The 19,610-nt window shown below is 45.3% G+C and overlaps 1 protein-coding gene and 1 long non-coding RNA gene across 5 annotated transcripts in view; both read right to left on the minus strand.

The window, feature by feature from the left end:
- Positions 1 to 19,610, minus strand: part of LOC147105519 (tyrosine-protein phosphatase non-receptor type substrate 1-like) — a 191,153-nt gene that overhangs the window by 42,384 nt on the left and 129,159 nt on the right. The window lies entirely within an intron of this gene.
- LOC147105520 (uncharacterized) lies at positions 8,251 to 19,580 on the minus strand. Of its 4 annotated transcripts, XR_015081509.1 has the most exons (8): positions 19,381 to 19,580; positions 14,342 to 14,425; positions 13,233 to 13,543; positions 11,986 to 12,096; positions 10,260 to 10,303; positions 9,624 to 9,694; positions 8,905 to 9,006; positions 8,251 to 8,697 (listed from the first exon to the last, which is right to left on the minus strand). It is a non-coding gene; the product is annotated as an uncharacterized LOC147105520 (long non-coding RNA). The 4 variants fall into 4 exon arrangements; XR_015081508.1 differs by lacking the exon at positions 9,624 to 9,694 and having other exon boundaries at positions 13,210 to 13,543; positions 19,381 to 19,577; XR_015081507.1 differs by lacking the exon at positions 9,624 to 9,694 and having other exon boundaries at positions 19,376 to 19,576.

The following is a 19,610-nucleotide window of genomic DNA, read 5'->3' on the forward strand; positions in this document are numbered from 1 at the left end:
CCACCTCCAGCGCACCATGGCTGCAGAGTGCATCATTGATAAGATGTACTGCAGCAACATATCAAGGCTTCTTCGGCAGCACCTGCCAAACTCGCAACCTCTACTACCTAGAAGGACAAGGGCAGCAGGCGCTTGGGAACACCACCGCCTGCAAGTTCCCCTCCAAGTTACACACCATCCTGACTTAGAAGTATACCACCATTCCTTCATCGTCGCTGGGTCAAAACCCTGGAACTAACCCCCCCCCCCCGCCCCTAACAGCACTGTGGCAGTACCTTCACTACACGCACTGCAGTATTTCAAGAAGTTGGCTCACCAACACCTTCTCAAGGGCAATTAGGGATGGGCAAGAAATGCTGGCTTTGCCAGCGACGCGCACATCCCATGTACGAATTAAAAAATATCCCTTTGGAGGCTCTTTGTGAAGCCTCACAGCTTCCTTTCTCATCTACCTTTGTATCGTCAGCAAACATTACACTCGGTCCCTTCATCTAAGTCATTAATATAAATGATGAATAGCTGAGGCCCAAGCACTGATCCTTGTGGCAATCCACTAGTTGCAGCTTGCCAACCTGAAAATGACCCATTTTTCCTCACTCTTTGTTTTCTGTCCATTAACCAATCCTCTAGCCATGCTAATATATTACCCGCAACCCGATTAGACCTTATCTTGCGTAAAAAACTTTTATGTGGTACCTTATTGACTGCCTTTTGGAAATCCAAATATACTGCTCTGCTGGTTACATCCTCAAAAAACTCTAATAAGTTTGTTAAACAGGATTTCCCTTTCACAACACCATGTTAATTCTGCCTAATCGTATTATGATTTTCTAAGTGCCCTGTTACCACTTCCGTATGGATTCCAGCGTTTTACCGACAACTGATGTCAGTCTAACGAGCCTGTAGTTCCCTGTTTTCACTCCCCCTCCTTTCTGGAATCGCTTTTTTTCAACACCATTGATTTCAGCGTAGACAGATGAACTCCCCAGTGATTTATTTATTCTTAGGGATAACACTACCATTAAGGCAGGTGTTTTAGCTGCACAGATTACATTTTCTCTCTCCGGTCCATTAGTAGATAATCAGATTGTAGGAACTATCACATCCCCATCTGAGCTTCTCTATGCCCGAACTTGAAGCAGAGGTCACAGCAGCTGAGATTGGCTGCAGAACCCCACTACCTAAACTCTATTTCAACAGATAACAGGGCTTTTAAAAAGTCACCTTCCTCCATGGCGCAATACTGCACATCGGGGATCATTGGCCCACTGAGCACCAGCGAGTTGTAAATGTTGTTTGAAAGACCTGTGCTTCTCTGAAGCTAAAAAAAAAAACCGAATCTGAAGCAGCTGGTCACAGTGTCAACAGGAACAGGTTTTCATACTTGGCGGTAAAACTTCAAAGGTAAAATAGTCTAAAGGCCATAGAGACAGAACTTCCTCAGATTATTGTAATGGTGCATTTGTACCAAAAGTGCGTGTTCCTAGATATTTGTGGAAGAAGATTTCATTTGATTTCACTTTGCAAAAGTTGTAGCCGCTGCAGGTTTGCTTGACTGTAGATGAATGAACATGTAAATATGCACGTAGCTAACTGTGGTTGCAAGCTAAATATACATGCAGCTTCACTTTGCTGCATTAGTTGACAGGCGGGCAGAATTTCTTGCTGCGTTAAGCATCTCTGTATTGCCTTGTCCAATAGGGAGACAGGTTGATTAACAAGCCTTTGACCTTTATTTAACCAAATAGTGCAAGAAGCGTCCAGTTGTTTGTAGTCAGGAAACTTTGACCCTATGAAGCACATTATTTCTTAGTAACCTCAACTGGAAGGAGCAGTGCGGCCCGAATTAATTATTAGTACACTAGGCCATTGACAGTGTCACCCACAAGACCATTGTATAGCAAAGGGGATGCATTCCTACCAAAAATACTAAATTAATGAAAAAAATCCTAACAGCTCCTCCCCCCAAAAAGAGCGATTCCTCCGTCTTATAGTGGAATTCCTTATTCAAATATTGTCAAATTTTATAAGTTAGTGAACAGCGGCAATCACTGAATCTTGGAAAAGATGTATTAGCTTCTCCTGGCATTTTCAAACTGGAATTTCGGCTCTAGCATGATTTATAAGTTGTGGCTGTAAACCATTGTTACTAACTTTAGCATCCCCTTCAAACCGTTTCCCCTCGGCAGCCAGGCTACCGTTGTAGCATGCATCCAAATTATTGCCCGACCTTAAGGAATTAGCCTCACAGGGCTTGTGTTCGACACCGCACTGAGTGTGACTAAACTGTGAGGTGAAATTACGTTAAAAATAAATTTCCCAAGGGATCCTTCGTGGTGCTCATGATTTCTATGGTTTGTACTTGCTCAATTTGTGTATCAGCACTTGCGTTTCTCATTGAAAGCAAAAGGATTTCGGCTGCATGTGCAATCTTCATACGGCTGGGCAGGACGCAGTCTCAGTACCACCATCCGCCCATTGCTTTAAAAGTGCACAGTGTATAAATGATGTGTTTTCCGTATACACTAAAACATCCAATGCAGTCGCTACAATTAAGATCACGTCGATCAGTTCGTGTAACGCTAACAGAGGGATAGCCGATAGTTTGTGTGGAACCAGAGTCCTGATTCTCAGGTTTAAAAATCATGTACTGGATATAACTGAAAGCCCAACTTGTTCTCAATCAGACTTGTAATGACGGTGTAAAATGCACCAAGCGTCATGATTATAGAATTGTGAAATAAGTACATTACTGATTGGGATTACAACGAGTTGGTGGTGGGTTAGATACGATTAATAATACGATTGGGCAGAGGCAACACAGATTTATGAAAGGGAAATCGTGTTTGACAAATCTGTTAGAGATTTTTGAGGTTGTAACTAGCAGAATAGACAAGGGGGAACCAGTGGATGTGGTGTATTTGGATTTTCAGAAGGCATTCGATAAGGTGCCACATAAGAGGCTATTGAACAAAATTAGGGCTTATGGGATTGGGGTAATATACTAGCATGGATTGAGGATTGGTTAACGGACAGACAACAGAGTAGTAATAAACTATTTTTTTCGGGTTGGCATACAGTAACAAGTGCGGTACTTCATGGATCAGTGCTTGGGCCTCAGCTATTCACAATCTTCATCATTGATTTGGATGAGGAGACCTAATGTAATATAACCAAGTTTGCTGATGAGAAAAAGCTGGGTGGGAATATAAGTTGTGAGGAGGATGCTAGGAGGATTCAAGGGGATAGAAATAGGCAAAGTGAGTGGGCAAGTACATGGCAAATGGAATATAATGTTGAGAAATATGAAGTTATCCACTTTGGTAGGAAAAATAGGAAAGCAGAGTATTTTTTAAGTGGTGAGAGATTGGGAAATGTTGATGTTCAGAGGGACCTGGATGCCCTTGTATACCAATCACTGAAAGTTAACATGCAGATACAGCAAGCAATTAGGAAAGCAAATAGAATCTTGGCCTTTATTATAAGAGGATTTGAGTATAAGTGTAAAGACATCTTACTGCAGTTATATAGGGCCCTGGTGAGACCACACCTGGAGTATTGTGTACAGTTTTTTCTCCTTATCTAAGGAAGGATATACTTGCATTAAAAGGTGCAACGAAGGTTCACCAGACTGGTTCCTGGGATGGGGGGATTGTACTATGAGGAGAGATTGTGTAGATTTGGCCTATATTCTCTAGAGTTTAGAAGAATGAGAAGTGATCCAATTGAAACACGCAAAATTATTTCAGGGCTTGAAAGGGTAGATGCAGGGAGGATGTTTCCCCTGACTGGGGAGTCGAGAATCAGTGTTCCCAGTCTCAGAATAAGGGGTCGGTCATTTAGGACTGAGATGAGGATAAAGTTCTTCACTTAGAGGGTGGTGTATCTTTGGAATTCACTACCCCATAGGGCTGTGGAGGCTCAGTCTTTGAGTATATTCAAGACAGAGATCGATAGATTTTTGAATATTAAGGGAATCAAGGGATATAGGGATAATGCAGGAAGTGGAGATGTGGTAGAAGATCAGCCATGATCTTATTGAATGGCGGAGTAGGCTCAAATGCCCTACTCCTACTCCTATTTCTTATATTCTTAATTAAGATAGAGACAGCGAAAAAATGAATTTTACCCCTATTGAGTCTGTCAAGACGATTGCCTTTCTGATTGATATATTCACTTTCATTTTTATTATATACCAATGTTAATAATTTGGGTTGGATACTTTTTCACTGGGAATGCACAGAGACTTCAAGTTAGCGTGTGTGTGTGCGCACGTGAGCACTTACGTACTCACATGTGCGTGTTGGTCTGTGTACTTGTTTCTAATTGTATTCTTTAACATTTCTATCATCTTGAATGTAATCAATGTCAGCGTGTTCTTAAAGAGAATGTGCATAATTTTAACCTATCCATTATGCCTTCAGTGTAATAAAGGGATTACCTATACACTGACTACTGTCTTCAGACAATGTGCACTGTCAAACTGCTACTTGAAGGCAGCCTCTGAGCGCAAATTTTACATGAAAGTTCTCCTACTGTGACATCATAACTACCCACTACCCTGTGTTCTGCTCTTGGTGCAGATGGAGTTGAGCGGCAAGATTTCCCACAATAAATTATTTACGAAATGCGTCTATGGGCGCGTACAACCTGCAGTCCTAAGGTGTATTGCACCCTGACAATTTTAATTAGCAGCACTCCTCTTAAAATTGTCACAATTAAAAGGCGATTGAATAAAATATGTATCACTTTAACCAAATGCTTTTGACATTTTAGACAGTTGTCCACATCGTACATATTGGAAGCCCATGTGATCAATATTATAGTATTGCAGTACATTAAGTTAAGTTAAATGTCAGGGGTATAGACAATATTACTGTACTGAAACTTGTGTGCAGATGAATATGGAAACGCTCGAAAATCTATAGAGGAATACACGTCTATGCTTAGCATAATAAAGAAAAATGAGGATAAAAGAAACGATTCAATCGCCTTAAGGTGACGCGATTACGGATTCCAGTTGATAGTGGGGTTAGGAAAGGTTACAAAGCAAAATATCAAATAGAATCTCCGTTTAATGTGAGCGTTGTCTGTTCCTGCAATTAAAACGAACTATGAGGTGTAATAACTGTTGCTATGCAACACTCGGTAGGTTTTCAGAGTGTGGCTTATTAGCAGCTAAATTTACAACTTGAACTGCTGCAGTGGAGTTGAGCGAATGACCCATGTTCTTTAATTAGCTTTAGAAACGCATGCGACGTTGGCAATACTTAGCAACACCTGTTAATATAGCAAACATCCTAGGATTATAGAAGAGGTGGCTACAGAGATAGTGGATGCTTTGGTTTTGATCTTCCAGAACTCCCTACATTCAAGATAGTTTTCTAGGTCAGGAGTAGGCCATTCGGTTATTCTAGCCTGCTCCGTCGTTCAATAAGATCATGGCTGATCTTATATCTGAATTCCACTTTCCTGCACAATCTCCAAATCCCTTGGTTCCCTTAGTATCCAAAAATCTATTGATCTCTGCTTTGAATGTACTCAACGACTGAGCATCCACAGCCCGTTTGGGTAGAGAATTCCAAAGATTTCCAACTCTGTGATTGAAGAAATGTTTCCTTCTGTCAGTCCTAAATGACCGACGAATTAGCCTGAGACTGTGACCCCTAGTTATAGAATCTCCAACCAGGGAAAACATCTTCCGAGCATCTACCCTGTCAAGCCCTTTAATAATTGTATATGTTTCAGTGAGATCACCTCTGATTCTTCTAAACTCTAGGGAATAGAGGCCTAGTCTGCTTAATCTGTCATCATAGGACAGTCCCCTCAACCCAGGAATCAAAGAGTGAACCTTCGTTGCGCTCCCTCTAAGGTAACTACATCCTACCATAGGTACAGAGACCACAACTGTACACAGTGGTGTGGTCTCATTAAGGCCCTATATAAAAGTAGTAAGACTTATTTACCATGATACTCCAGTCCATTTGTAATAAAGGCTAGCATACCATTTGCCACCCTAATTGCACGTTATATCTGCTTGTTAACTTTCTGTGATTCGTGTACAAGAACACCCAGGTCTCTCACCATTTAAAAAATATTCTGCTTTTCGATTTTTTCTTCCAAAATAGATAACTTCACACGTCTCCACATTATAGTCCACCGACCATGTTATTGCCCACCCAATTAACCTTTCTATATCCCTTTGCAGCCTCTTTGCATCCTACTCAGTATACTTTCCCATCTAGCTTTGCATCGTCAGCAAACTTGGATGCATTACACACGGTCCCTTCATCTAAGTCGTTGATATAGGTTGTAAATAGTTGAGGCCCAAGCCTCAAGGTACCCCACTAGTTACAGCCTGCCAACCCGAAAATGACCCATTTATTACCACTCTCTGTTTTCTGTCCGTTAACCAATCCTTAATCCATGTTAATTTATTACCCCAAACCCATGAGCCCTAATGTTGTGTAACAAGCTCTTGTGTGGCACCTTATCGAATGCTTTTTCACAGGTGCCTGAGTTTGGTGCTGCTTTTATTTACTACACACATAAATTATCTGTCTGTGGGAATTGAGGGATTCATTTCCAAAGTTCAGGATGACACCTAATGGGAAAAGAAGGATGGAGAATTAGGATCGAGGTTGAGAAATGCTGCAGGGGAACACAGATAGTCATCGCTGGATGGGCAATTCAACAACAGATGTAGAAAGCAGAGAAAGTTATAGTAATACATTTTGGAGAAAAAAGCGGAGAAACAAAACACTCCTTGAATAGTTGGATTTGAAATGGTGCAGAGGAGCAGTAAACTTGGCGTGCAGATACACAAGTCGTTAATGGTGATACAATAAATGGCTGGACAGAGTCCTTTGAGTTTCTGTCTATCGGCATAAAATAGAAAAACATAGAGGAAATGTTGTACTTGACTTTAGTTAGACTGTAATTGCTGTGATTTGGTATGATCACCCTATTACAAGAAGGATAGAAAATACATGGAATGCGTGTAGCATAGATTATCTACTATGTTACCAGGAATGTGGGGTTAATGTTATGGAGAGACTGGAGAAGCTACGGATTTCATCAACGCAACTGAGAAGATTAAGGGGTGCGCATGTAGTGGTTTTCAAATTCGTGAAGGATTCTTGAATTATTACCACTGACCGGTGGTAACAAGTGGGCGCCAAGTTCACATAATCGCAAAATGGAGATGCAAAATACTCTTTACATAGACCATAGTGGAATGTGCGGATTTGGAGTTGTCTGCCGCATTCCGTTGTTGAAGCAGATCATCTTTTTCATTGGGAAGAAGTTGCGTGAAAAAGTGGAAAACTTAAGATTGTGAAGAGCGATGAGGAGTTTCGAATTAACTATATGGTTCAAGCGGAGAAAAACAACGTTGCAGACTCTGAGCCGAATAACCGGTTCCTATTCTCTAACCTTCTAGGATTCTAAAATACTTGGTACTGCTTCTATGCTCCTGCTTGATAATGCACACAGTCAACCAACCATGATACTTGCACGAAGCAAGAGGCAACTAATTCACTTCTTCTTGTATGGTCTTTAGATTCGGAGTCAAACACTTTGTCACTGGAACTGCTGGGCTACTGTTCTTCTAGTATCAGTTGCACAATGTTCTAATCCTCTAATTTAGTTGATCTACGTCCCAAATAGATCTCAGTTTTACATTTTAAACCACGAGTTATCCCTTTCCTGATGCGGGAACCACTCTAAAAGGGGTGAGTGTTTGAAGTTCAATTCCCTTCTTCATTTAGGCTTGTTAAAGTCGAAACTCTATTGCATGTTAAGGGTCTAAATCAAACAGCCTGCTTATAACTCCTTTGACGATGCCTCGCAACATTTTAAGTACCTAGATCATGGTTCATTCAATCTTTTCTACAACGAAAGAAATTGGTAGCCATCACAGAGTTCAGGCAAGTGTGTCTCTTGTACCGAAAATCACAAGTTGAGTTCAGAGAGTTTATGGACGAGGCCATGGATTGAAACTTCCTGTCCTCCACTCCAAGAGCATCGCCTGGAATAGAAGCCGAATACAGTGACACAACCCCTGAAGTCAGCAATTTTTTTTTGCCCTTTTGTTCTCAGAAATAATTATCATATATGTTGTCGTTGATTTTTAACTGGGACATGTAAGACACACATTTGTATACATGTTGATAAATAGTTACAGCATGTCAGTTAGCCTATCATTCTAATAAAAATAGTATAGGATCGTCATATATTAAATAATACAGATTTAACTTGAAAATTATTTTTATTACAAACATCTATATTTCTGACAAATCATCTCCAAATAATGAAACAATTAACACAGATGTATTATATACTATGATTATAGAATGTATTACATCTTGGGGATTGGAGAACACGGATATACCTGCACATGGAGATATTTAACACTTTCACTGCTTGGGCGGTAAACTTCCCCATCGGATATTCGGCCCTTTATAGAAACTGCCAGATTTTATTTTCCATTAAAATCAGTGAGTTGATATGGCTGCGGGATGAATCAATATACAACAATAAACTGAATAATGTGTCCAAGATTGTATCTTGGGGGTTTCGTCTGTATCTCTGCATATTCAGCGCTTATTTTATTATTTTTAGATTTTCCCGCTTTCTCGGGGCCACACAATTCTCGAATCGCGTACGTCACCTTGTCCGGGCTGTCTCTTGTTTTATCTGAAAAGCCAATGTTTAGAAATATGGTTGATTGGTCGCTTTACCAGTTTGTGGTTTGCTGCTGAAGGCAGCCGTCAGAATAACACACAAAAAGCTTTAGATACAACACAAGGTCAAAGTCGGAACAACCCCAAATACTTCGCTATTACAGTAATTTTGGTGCTCCACGGGTGATCTATGTTTCTCTTATCTGCTTCTCAGCCTCACCTGAGCATACGCTGAGCTCTCCTCTTCAGGTTTACATCTTGGACTTCTCTTAGCTTTGCTGAAATCTACTGCAGCATAAGCCATGATCTCGTCCTTGGCTCCCTGCATGGGCCAGAAAGAAAATGTTTTGTTACGTGGATTTTTGTTATATTGCCTTCACCAATTTACAGACTGCTGAACAGATAATAAACATAATGACCTGGGCTACAAACAAAATGCAGAATTTGGCCCAGAAATTCGGGTCAGGGGCTTTCCGCGGGTGCAAGCCCCCGACCTGCTCTTACCTTGCGCGCCGGCCGTTGCGCTGTGGGCTCCCGTGCAATTCCGATCCGAGGCCTGGCCCAGCTGCCGGTGCGCAGTGCTTGCGTGTCCCAGGGGCGCAGTTGGTTCGATGCATCCCCTGGGATCACGTGGGCCATGGGCAGCCAATCGGAGGAGGGAAAAGCACACTCACAAGTCTGACAGGAAGACCTGTCAAGACTTATAAATACTACGGCCCCAAAACAGCTGTAAACCTTCAAATAATGTTTTTAAAAATCACACTTTTTAAATAAACTATAAATTTCATTAAATACCTATTTTAAACAATAATTAAAATTTTTGAAAAATATAATTTTATATTCTAACGGGGCTAAAAATAAACTTACCTTGCTTTAAAGTATTTAAAAATAATAAACCTGTGGAAAAAATGTTTTAATTTTAATTAATTGACCACTTACCTTGTAAAAAGCAGGCCTTACGCCTGCTTTTTACATTTCTAAATCCTGCAGGCTTACGATCCCAGGAAAACCTGCAAAAAAAACGTAAGTTCAAAGCGCACGCACAGCCTCTCCTACGCGTGCATTCGACCTCGGAACCCCTTCTTTCAGAGGAACGGAAGAGCCAGTTTCCCGCGCATGCATAGTGCATGCAGAAAACCGGCACTTCCATTTGGCCTACTCACCCGTGGAGACCCGAATTTCTGGGCCAATATATTTAAAGTGTGCGAATATTAAGTCCGGTAAATGGAGTATCCATTGAAACTTACATTTCAACCTGTCGATTTTCATTAAAATAAAGTGTTACAGATATGTTTAAATAAGAGGTAGTTTCAGCATCATATCAGATTCCAGAAGCAACAGGTAGATGGATGTACACATAATCATTACCTAGTTATATGTTGAATGAAGCTAGCAATTTCATTTTTTCTCTTTGAACACTTACACCTTCATCGCAACAAGTATGAAAACACGATTTCAATGATCCATCAAAGAGGGACAAATAGTTTTGCGATATAGGTTCTGATAAAATATCCGCATTATAAGAATATTTATTTACATTGGAACCCTATTCCTGGATAAATTATATGAACCTACCAGCTCTTCATGAAGTTCTAGTATTGTTACACTTTCCTGTTTACCTGGAAATTAAAGGAATTTATTTACATTCAATGATTAAAATGTTTATTAATTTTCCATGTTTGCACCTTCAAAAGTATTTTACAATCAATGTTAGGCTTAACATGACTTCAGATATATAGGTTGACAGCAATGGCAGATGAAATTCAATGCAGAGAAGAGGAGGGCGCTACAGCAAGGAAGAAAAAATAAACTACACATGTACTTCATGGATTGTATTAAAATAGCTAAACGTGGAACTGAAAGAGACCTAGGGGTTTAGTAGACTGGACGCTAAACATGTCCATCCAATGCATAGGGGCAATGGACAAAGCCAATAGGCTGATGAACAACATAGTCAAAACAGTAGAATGAAAGCCAGAGGGGGGAACGATCAAATTATATAGTGCTCTAGTCACATGGACGATTGAATAATGTGAACGAATTTGGTCACTAATGGTCAAGAGCTAGTGCCAGTGCAGAGAAGACCCACCAGGCTGGTTTCCCAGGGTCAGGGGACTGAACTATGAGGAAACTCTGAATAAACGTGACCTTTTAGGCTGGAAAGGAGGCGTCTCAGACATGATCTTATGGAAACATATAAGAAAGCTAAGCATATAGAAAAAGTTAATCCAAAGTTTTATTGCATTGATTCTCAGGACGTGGGTGTCGCTGTCAAGGGCAGCTTTTATTGCCCATCTTTAGGTGCTCTTAATTACGGACAACCGAACGGTTCACTAGACCACTTCCGAGGGCAGTTAAGTGTTAACCATATTCGTGTGGAACTGATGTGACAAAAAGGCCAGACCGGGTAAAAACGGCAAGTTTCCGTTTCTAAAGGACATTAATGAATTGCTTAGCATTTTATGACAACCCGACAGCCTTATAGTCACTTGTCTTTTACTGATACCAGCTTTTTATTTCCAAATTTTTAAAACTGAATCCAAATTCTCAAAATGCCTTGGATGGGTTTACCCACCTTCTCGCGATTACAAATCCAGACCTTTGGATTACCAGTTCAGTAACATAAGCACTACACTACCGTACCCGTATACTGTCAGATATTTAACTGCGAGGCCTGAACTCGGGGACACTGGTAAAAAAAACTAGCAAATGAGAATTTTAGGCATGATGTCAGGAAATTCTTCCTTACAGAGAGATCAAAATGAGGAACAAAGCTCTACATACAGAAAATGAGGCAAACGACCTGAGAATCCTTAACAAACAGATGGATTCTACACTGGGGTAACAGTCCATCTGCCGGGATGGACCAAATGGCCTTCCTCATCAGCAGATATTTTGTGATATTACATTTTCCGAGCTGTGTTGGAAAACCGAATCAATGTACCATCTACAGTCGTGTACATCGACTCGCAACTGGACACTGACCCACTTTACCCAAACTAGTCACAGGCCCCCAAAGTGATGAAACAATCGATCAAATTGCACTTATCATCTGCCACAAAATGGAATTTTCCGTTGTTAGACGATCAGATACTTTATAGTCTCATTCTGTTATAATTCTTTCATTATAAGATGCTGAATTCAGTGCAATTTGCAACAAGCGATTTCTGTTCCAGTGGCATCAGATATCATAACCTGAACCTTTAAGTAATACTCGCGCTGTTCTCTTGCTGTGCCGCCCATGACGCTCTCTCTATCCCTCTAAATATTTGTATTAAATCGAACTATGAACTTAACTTACCTTTATTCTTCAAACTGCATCTCGTCCCAATGATGATCATGAGCACCAGAAACGCCAATCCACCCAGCGCACATCCAAAACCCCAGATGTAACGACATTTACCATCAGATTCTGCAAGATTAAAAGGATAGATATTGATTTCTAATTTGTGACTTTCGTTACCTGAAAAGAGACATCGGGATAATTTGTTGGCTAAACTGCTGCTCATATTTACAGTAACTATGCAGTATAGCACGAGAAGGTGGTCGTTTTAAAAATAACCTTACTTTATCTTCTTAGATTTGATATCAAAAGGAACGACTCACTAAAGGGTGATACACGGCCGGAATAATCTGCGAGGGAGGGTATTAGTTTAGGATGTTCGGAGAGTTAGAGTTTGGGAGAGTTAGAATTCCAGATGAATATTTTTCGATGGACAGAAAGGCTTGTTCTTGTACTTGACTTCTCTTTTGCTCTTAAACTATTGTTTGATGAAATCGCGGCAATTCAGTTATTGCCGAAGGAAAAGGCGGATTGTATCAATTGGGTTTAAATGCAAATTCAATTCTCTGCAGTGTATTTACTGAAATAAAACTGTCACTGACTGGGAAAGGAAACCCGCACACGGTTATTTGTTAATTACAGAAAAATAGTTGTTAATAAACCGACGTCTTGCAACTAATTTTAGTGCAAACAGATCTGTGTCACAGTCTGAATGAAATGTATGAAACGGGTTCCCGCTCCAAACCTCTGTATCATGGAGCGGTTGCGTTACGGCCAGTCCACAAGGCTAATTTCTGACCAATTCAGAGTGAATCGCCCAACAGGGGCCGGAATCAGGAGCCGCACTGGGAGACACGCGAGGCCAGACAAAAGAACTGCCGTTTCTAGTCCTGCAACTCATGGAAGGAAACCAGAAAATGGGAAAGAATAAAATCAATTAAACAAAAGCAAAAATTTGAATGTTTAATAATAAGCAAGAGATGTAAAATAATTGGATGGAAGAGCTACACCACCTGCTCATTTGTTTTTACAATTTGCAAGCGGCCGAGTTTCTGGCTGGACGGCGATAATATTACTTCCGGTTTTACAATAGCTTCGAGTCAATAGTATTTTACATTGAAACATTGATTTTCTCTTTGCTTTGATATTTCCCGGGAGCTTTGTTCTACCTATCTTTATGGTTATCAATATGAACAAACTCTATGAAATAGCCTTTCAGAATATAATAGTAGCTGATCTTACTTCTTCGCCTGTTGGCCTCGTACCTGGGTCGAAATTAGCAACTGTGTGGATGGCAATGGCGGGTGTCCGAGGGAGGTATGAGATACCAAACAGACCTAAGCAGCCCCGTTCGGCACAGGCTGCGTCTCTTCCAAAGAGCTGGAAACGTCATGCAGTCCCCCAGTGTTCTGCCGTTTAGTGATATTTATCACAGTTGCGGATTGAATGCGAGTTTTACATCAAACGAGGGTTTATTCGCCCGGGTAAAACTCAGCCGTTTCACAAACACGAATCAGAGACGCAGCTGAATTGCTCTCGGGTGTGCTGGAGTCAATCTTCAATTGAGTTGGGGTAGCTGCGGAACAGAGAATGGAGAAAATCAGGTTACTGGGGAGATAATGCACATAAGATATGGGTTAAGAATGGTATCCTCAGTCGCTCTCTGTTTGTTAATAACTCGAGGTCTGTCTGTCTGCCACCCCAAGAGAGAAATAAATAACCTGTCCATTACCGATAATAAAACAGAGCCGAAGTGGATATCGGACAGCTCACACAGCTGGAGCACCAGAACGCTGAGCGAATTTACTTTCCCTTCAACGTCAAAAGACTTCAACAACACAATCTCTGGGGATTTTTTTATTTATTGGAGGCGAATGAGGCGCAACATTACGGCTCGTGGTCCAGTTTGTTGAGTGAACCCACTGATTAACAGATAATTTAAACTGATCTGATGTCCGTCACCGGAATCAGCCTGTCAGTGTGTGAGCATTAATTTCATAAGAGAGAGTGTTAAACCTCACTTACAGCGACAGGGACAAACAGAGTAGCTAAAATGGATCAAGAATCGTGTGTATACCGGGGACGGTGCATTAACTGAAAAGATTTTCAGTTAGTTATCAATATATTCGGAATTTGTTCCGCAATTTCCATCATCAGAAGCCTGATGGAAAAATACATTTTGAGATGAAGTAGAGGTTGATTGCTGTGTACCCATTGCAGCCCTGGTTGATAGTGGTTAACACATACAAGGGGCTGACCTGGAAACTTCCTGACCTACATGACTCAGTCCCACACCAAGCAATTTATCCACCCGCTGAATCATGACCGTAAATTTGTCGCTAAACAATGTTACAGCCGATGGCCAGAAACTTACATTTTTATACAGTTTTATTACTTCGCTTCTTAAAGGATTTGCCATGTTCCAACAAAAGCTTTTCCATCCAGTCTTTCACTGTTACTGTAACAAAACAAAAGGGCTCAGATTCAGGTACACTAAAAGGCAGCCTTGGCTCAGTGGTAGCACTCTTACCTCCCGAGTCAGAAGATCGTGGGTTCGAGCCCCACTCCAGAACTTGAGCATAGAATCTGGCCTGACACTTCAGTGCAAGTAGTGAGGGAGTGCGACACTGTCGGAGATGCCATCATTCGGATGAGATGTTAGGCCCCATCTGCCTGCTCAGGCGGATGGCAAAGATCCCATGGGACTATTTCAAGATCAGGGGAGTTCTGGCCAACATTTATCCCTCAACCAACATCACCATCAACAGAAGGCCATTCAACTCAGCTCCAAGGGTTAAATTACAAGGAGAAATTACACAAACTAGGTTGTATCCCCTGGAATTTAGACGGTTAAGCGGTGATTTAATCGAAGTTTGCAAGATATTAAAGGGAACAGACAGGATAGAAACTATTTCCGCTGGTTGGGGAGTCTTGGACTAGGGGGCAGAGTCTAAAAATTAGAGCCAGTCCTTTCAGGAGTGAAGTTAGGAAACACTTCTACACACAAAGGGTGGTAGAAGTTTGGAACTCTCTTCCGCAAACGGCAATTGATGCGAGATCAATTGTTAATTTTAAATTGGAGATTGATAGATTTTTGTTAACCAAAGGTATTAAGGGATGGGGCCAAAGGCGGGTATATAGAGTTGGGTCACAGATCAGCCATGATCTCATTGAATGGCGGAACAGGCTCGAGGGGCTGAATGGCCTCCTCCTGCTCCTATCTCCTTGCTGTTTGTGGGACCTTGCAGTGTGCATACTGGCTGCTGCGTTTGCCTACAAAATAAGAGTGACTGAACTTCAAAGGTGGTTAACTGGCTGTAAAAAGACACCATATAAATAAATGCAAGTTCTTTCTTCTTTCACTAGCCCCCATCTGCAGTAGTTTGCCTGTACTGTTTATTTTCAGCCCTCTCTATTTCATTCATCTTTTTGTTATTCAAGAGTCTGAAACCAAAGTCTGGAATTAAACAATCAACAGATTTCATAATGTTAGGATGCAATAATTACAGATAACACTGCCATTTTTCGAAATGTGTCGTCCCCCCACCCTCCCATCATGGATTAGTGAGAACTTTCTCCAGCTAAACACCAGCAAAACAGTCACCCTGTTCCATTCCGACCAGGAACTCTTCAACCTAGCTGTGCTATTCCACGCCACTTCCGCAGCGATTTGCTATGGATTAACCCCGCTGTGTGCAGCCTGTGTCCTGCTCGTCCTTCAGCTGAGCTTCAAACCCGACATTCAAAGCAAGCGAGTGAACAGAATAAGTTTTTTTAAACATACAAAGTGACAGACAAAACAGCAAAGATAATTAGATTATCACAGATTAAACACCGTAAGTGGACACTGAAGTAACCGTCCTCTCTTTTCACATTTGCTTTTTGTGTTACTTTTTGCACAAGATTCTCAAGTGAATTGTAGTAAGACGACAAACTATCGATGTAGGTTTACAAACAGATATGAGAGTTACATTTGCCTGTTCAAATCCCTTCAGCCTGGATTCTGTTATGCCGACAACACTGGGACCGACCTGGTCAAAGACACCAATGGTGCTGATTTCAGCCCTCCCCGATCTCTCTGTGGCCTTCAATAGACTGAGCCACTGTGTCCTTTCCTACCATTTCTCTTCTATGGTCCACCCATCACACCACCCTTTCATGGTCACCTTGCTGCTTGTCTCAGCACAGCCTGGAGATCTCCTGCAATAACTTCTCTTTGTGCTTATAATCACCCTTGACGTGGCCCACGGTTCTACCCTTGGTCTCCTTTTATCCCCCAATCCATGTACTGCCTTTCACTGACACGATCAATAAGCATGGGGTTAACTTCCATATACAGGAAACTTATCCAGGACCGACGTGGTGCCGGTTCATCAAAAATTCCAGATAACCGAACGCTATAGTAAAAGATACGGAGCTGAGAGCTCCGTATAAAGCAACAAACCCTGTTGCTTAGCAACAAGTTCAGAACAATGGCCACAAGTTCCAAGCGTCTCTGTAGCTTAGCAACAGCTGCAGCCTCACCCTTGCACAGCAACAGATGGAGGAAGGCAAGTAATAAAAGTTACCTGAACCTACTCCTGAATTTTGCTGGTTCACAGAATCACAGAAACCCCACAATGCAGATAGAGGCCATTTCGGCCCATCGAGCCTGCACCGACACATATCCCACCCGATCCCTGTAACCCCTACACCAACACATATCCCACCCGATCCCCGTAACCCCACGTATTTAATCCCCCTAACACTAAGGGTCAATTTATCATAGCCAATCAACCTAACCCGCACATCTTTGGACTGTGGGAGGAAGCCGGAGCACCCGGAGGAAACCCACGCAAACACGGGGAGAATGTGCAAACTCCACACAGACAGTCACCCGAGGCCGGATTCGAACCCAGGTCCCTGGCGCTGTGAGGCAACAGTGCTAACCACTATGCCTTAACCGAGATTTCCGGTTATTTAGGTGCCGGTAAATCGAAAGTTTCCTGTATGTGCTGATGACACAAGAGTCTTTGCACCACTCTCAACTACACAACCACTACCCAAAATACCATCAGACATCAAGTCATGGATTACTTAGGACTCTCTCCATCCAAACTAGACCAAAGCTATCTGGTTCAGTTCCGACCAGAAACTGCGCATCATAGTCTCTGATTCCATTCCCCTTCTTAGCTGATAGTACAGGCTGAACCGTGTGCAATCCAGCAGAACTTCACACATGTAGTCCCTCATCAACACCAGCACCACCTATCTCCATGTCTGAACTATCACCTATCATCACTGGCTCCCACTGCCGCTGAAACTCTCAACCATACCGTTTGGCCACTTCTGACTCGACTGCTCCAACAGTCTCCTTTGCTGACCTCCTTGAGATCTGCCGTACGCAAACTCCAACCCATGCAGAATTCTGCTGGCTGCATTCTATCCGTATTAAGTCTCACTCATCTATCACCTTTATCCTCACTTACCCCCCCTTGCTACCTGTCACGCCCCCACCCCCCGATACATTAACCCCAACCTCAAAATCTAAGCCAACCCCCCCCACCCTCAGACCCCCCCACCACCCCCGACCTCAGATCCCCGACCCCCGACCCCCCCGGCCTCAGACCACCCCGACCTCCCCCACCCCGACCCCCGACCTCAGATCCCCCACCCCGACCCCCGACCTCAGACCCCCCACCCCGACCTCAGACCCCCCCGCACCCCCGACCCCCCCACCCTCAGACCCCCCCACCCCCAGACCCCCCCAGCCCCCCACCCTCAGACCCCCCCACCCCCCCGACCTCAGACCCCCCGCACCCCCCCACCCTCAGACCCCCCCACCCCCCCACCCTCAGACCCCCCCACCCCCCCCGACCTCAGACCCCCCCGCACCCCGACCTCAGACCCCCCGCACCCCCCACCCTCAGACCCCCCCACCCCCAGACCCCCCCGACCTCAGACCCCCCCACCCCCCGACCTCAGACCCCCCCACCCCCCCCGACCTCAGACCCCCCCCGCACCCCGACCTCAGACCCCCCCGCACCCCCGAACCCCCCACCCTCAGACCCCCCCACCCCCAGACCCCCCCACCCCCCCACCCTCAGACCCCCCCCGACCTCAGACCCCCCCACCCCCCCCGACCTCAGACCCCCCCCCACCCCGACCTCAGACCCCCCCGCACCCCGACCTCAGACCCCCCGAACCCCCCCCGACCTCAGACCCCCCCACCCCCCCCGACCTCAGACCCCCCCACCCCCCCCGACCTCAGACCCCCCCCCACCCCGACCTCAGACCCCCCCGCACCCCGACCTCAGACCCCCCCGCACCCCGACCTCAGACCCCCCCGCACCCCCGACCCTCAGACCCCCCCCGACCTCAGACCCCCTCACCCCCCCGACCTCCCCACCCCCCCCGACCTCAGACCCCCCGCACCCCGACCTCAGACCCCCCCGACCCCGACCTCAGACCCCCCGCACCCCCGACCCTCAGACCCCCCCCGACCTCAGACCCCCTCACCCCCCCGACCTCCCACCCCCCCCACCCCCCCCGACCTCAGACCCCCCGCACCCCCGACCCTCAGACCCCCCCCGACCTCAGACCCCCTCACCCCCCCGACCTCCCCACCCCCCCGACCTCAGACCCCCCCGCACCCCGACCTCAGACCCCCCCGACCCCGACCCTCAGACCCCCCGCACCCCCGACCCTCAGACCCCCCGCACCCCCGACCCTCAGACCCCCCCCGACCTCAGACCCCCTCACCCCCCCGACCCTCAGACCCCCCCCGACCTCAGACCCCCTCACCCCCCGACCTCCCCCGACCTCAGACCCCCCCCCCGACCTCAGACCCCCCCCACCCCCCCCCGACCTCAGACCCCCCCCCGACCTCAGACCCCCCCGACCTCAGAACCCCCCGACCCCCCCACCCCCAGAACCCCCCCGACCCCCCACCCCCAGACCCCCCCCACCCCGACCTCAGAACCCCCCCGACCCCCCCGACTTCAGAACCCCCCGACCCCCCCGACTTCAGAACCCCCCGACCTCAAACCCCCCCCCCTCAGACACCCCCCCCGGACCTCAGACCCCCCCCCACCTCAGAACCCCCCCGACGCCCCCAACCCCGACCTCAGACGCCCCCACCCCAAACTTAAACTCTCTAAACCCACCCTAACTCCTTCAGCCCAACCAAAACCTCCAACCCTAGCCCCCAACCTCTAACCCTCGCACTCTAACCCTAGCCCCAACCTCTAACCCTAGCTCCAAACCTCTAACCCTCGCACTCTAACCTTTAACCCTCGCACTCTAACCTTTAACCCTCGCCCCAGCCTCTAACCCTCGCATTCTAACCTCTAACCCTAAATCAGACGGGACATTCGGCCCCTTCCGAGCCGCGGGCTGAGGCCCCTCAATAACCCGCCCGACACCTCACCTTACCCCACCACACCACACAGTGCCGGGATCGCCCTGGCCCGGGATTTCCCGGTCCCAGCCCGCGCCCGCGCCCGCTCCGGGTAAACAAGCCTCAGAGCAACGCGTGACCTCCACTCTGCGGCCTGTCGCAAACCCGGGCGAGGGGCGGTGCCGCGCCTGCGCCGGGCGGAGGGAGCGTTTCCCGGCAACGGAGGAGCAGCTTGTAAACAATGCAGGGATCCAGAGGCAAGATG

This window comes from Somniosus microcephalus, chromosome 17 (genome assembly GCF_052327205.1).
Source record: "Somniosus microcephalus isolate GS21.2 chromosome 17, FLI_Smic_1.0, whole genome shotgun sequence".
In the NCBI taxonomy this organism is placed as follows: domain Eukaryota; kingdom Metazoa; phylum Chordata; class Chondrichthyes; order Squaliformes; family Somniosidae; genus Somniosus; species Somniosus microcephalus.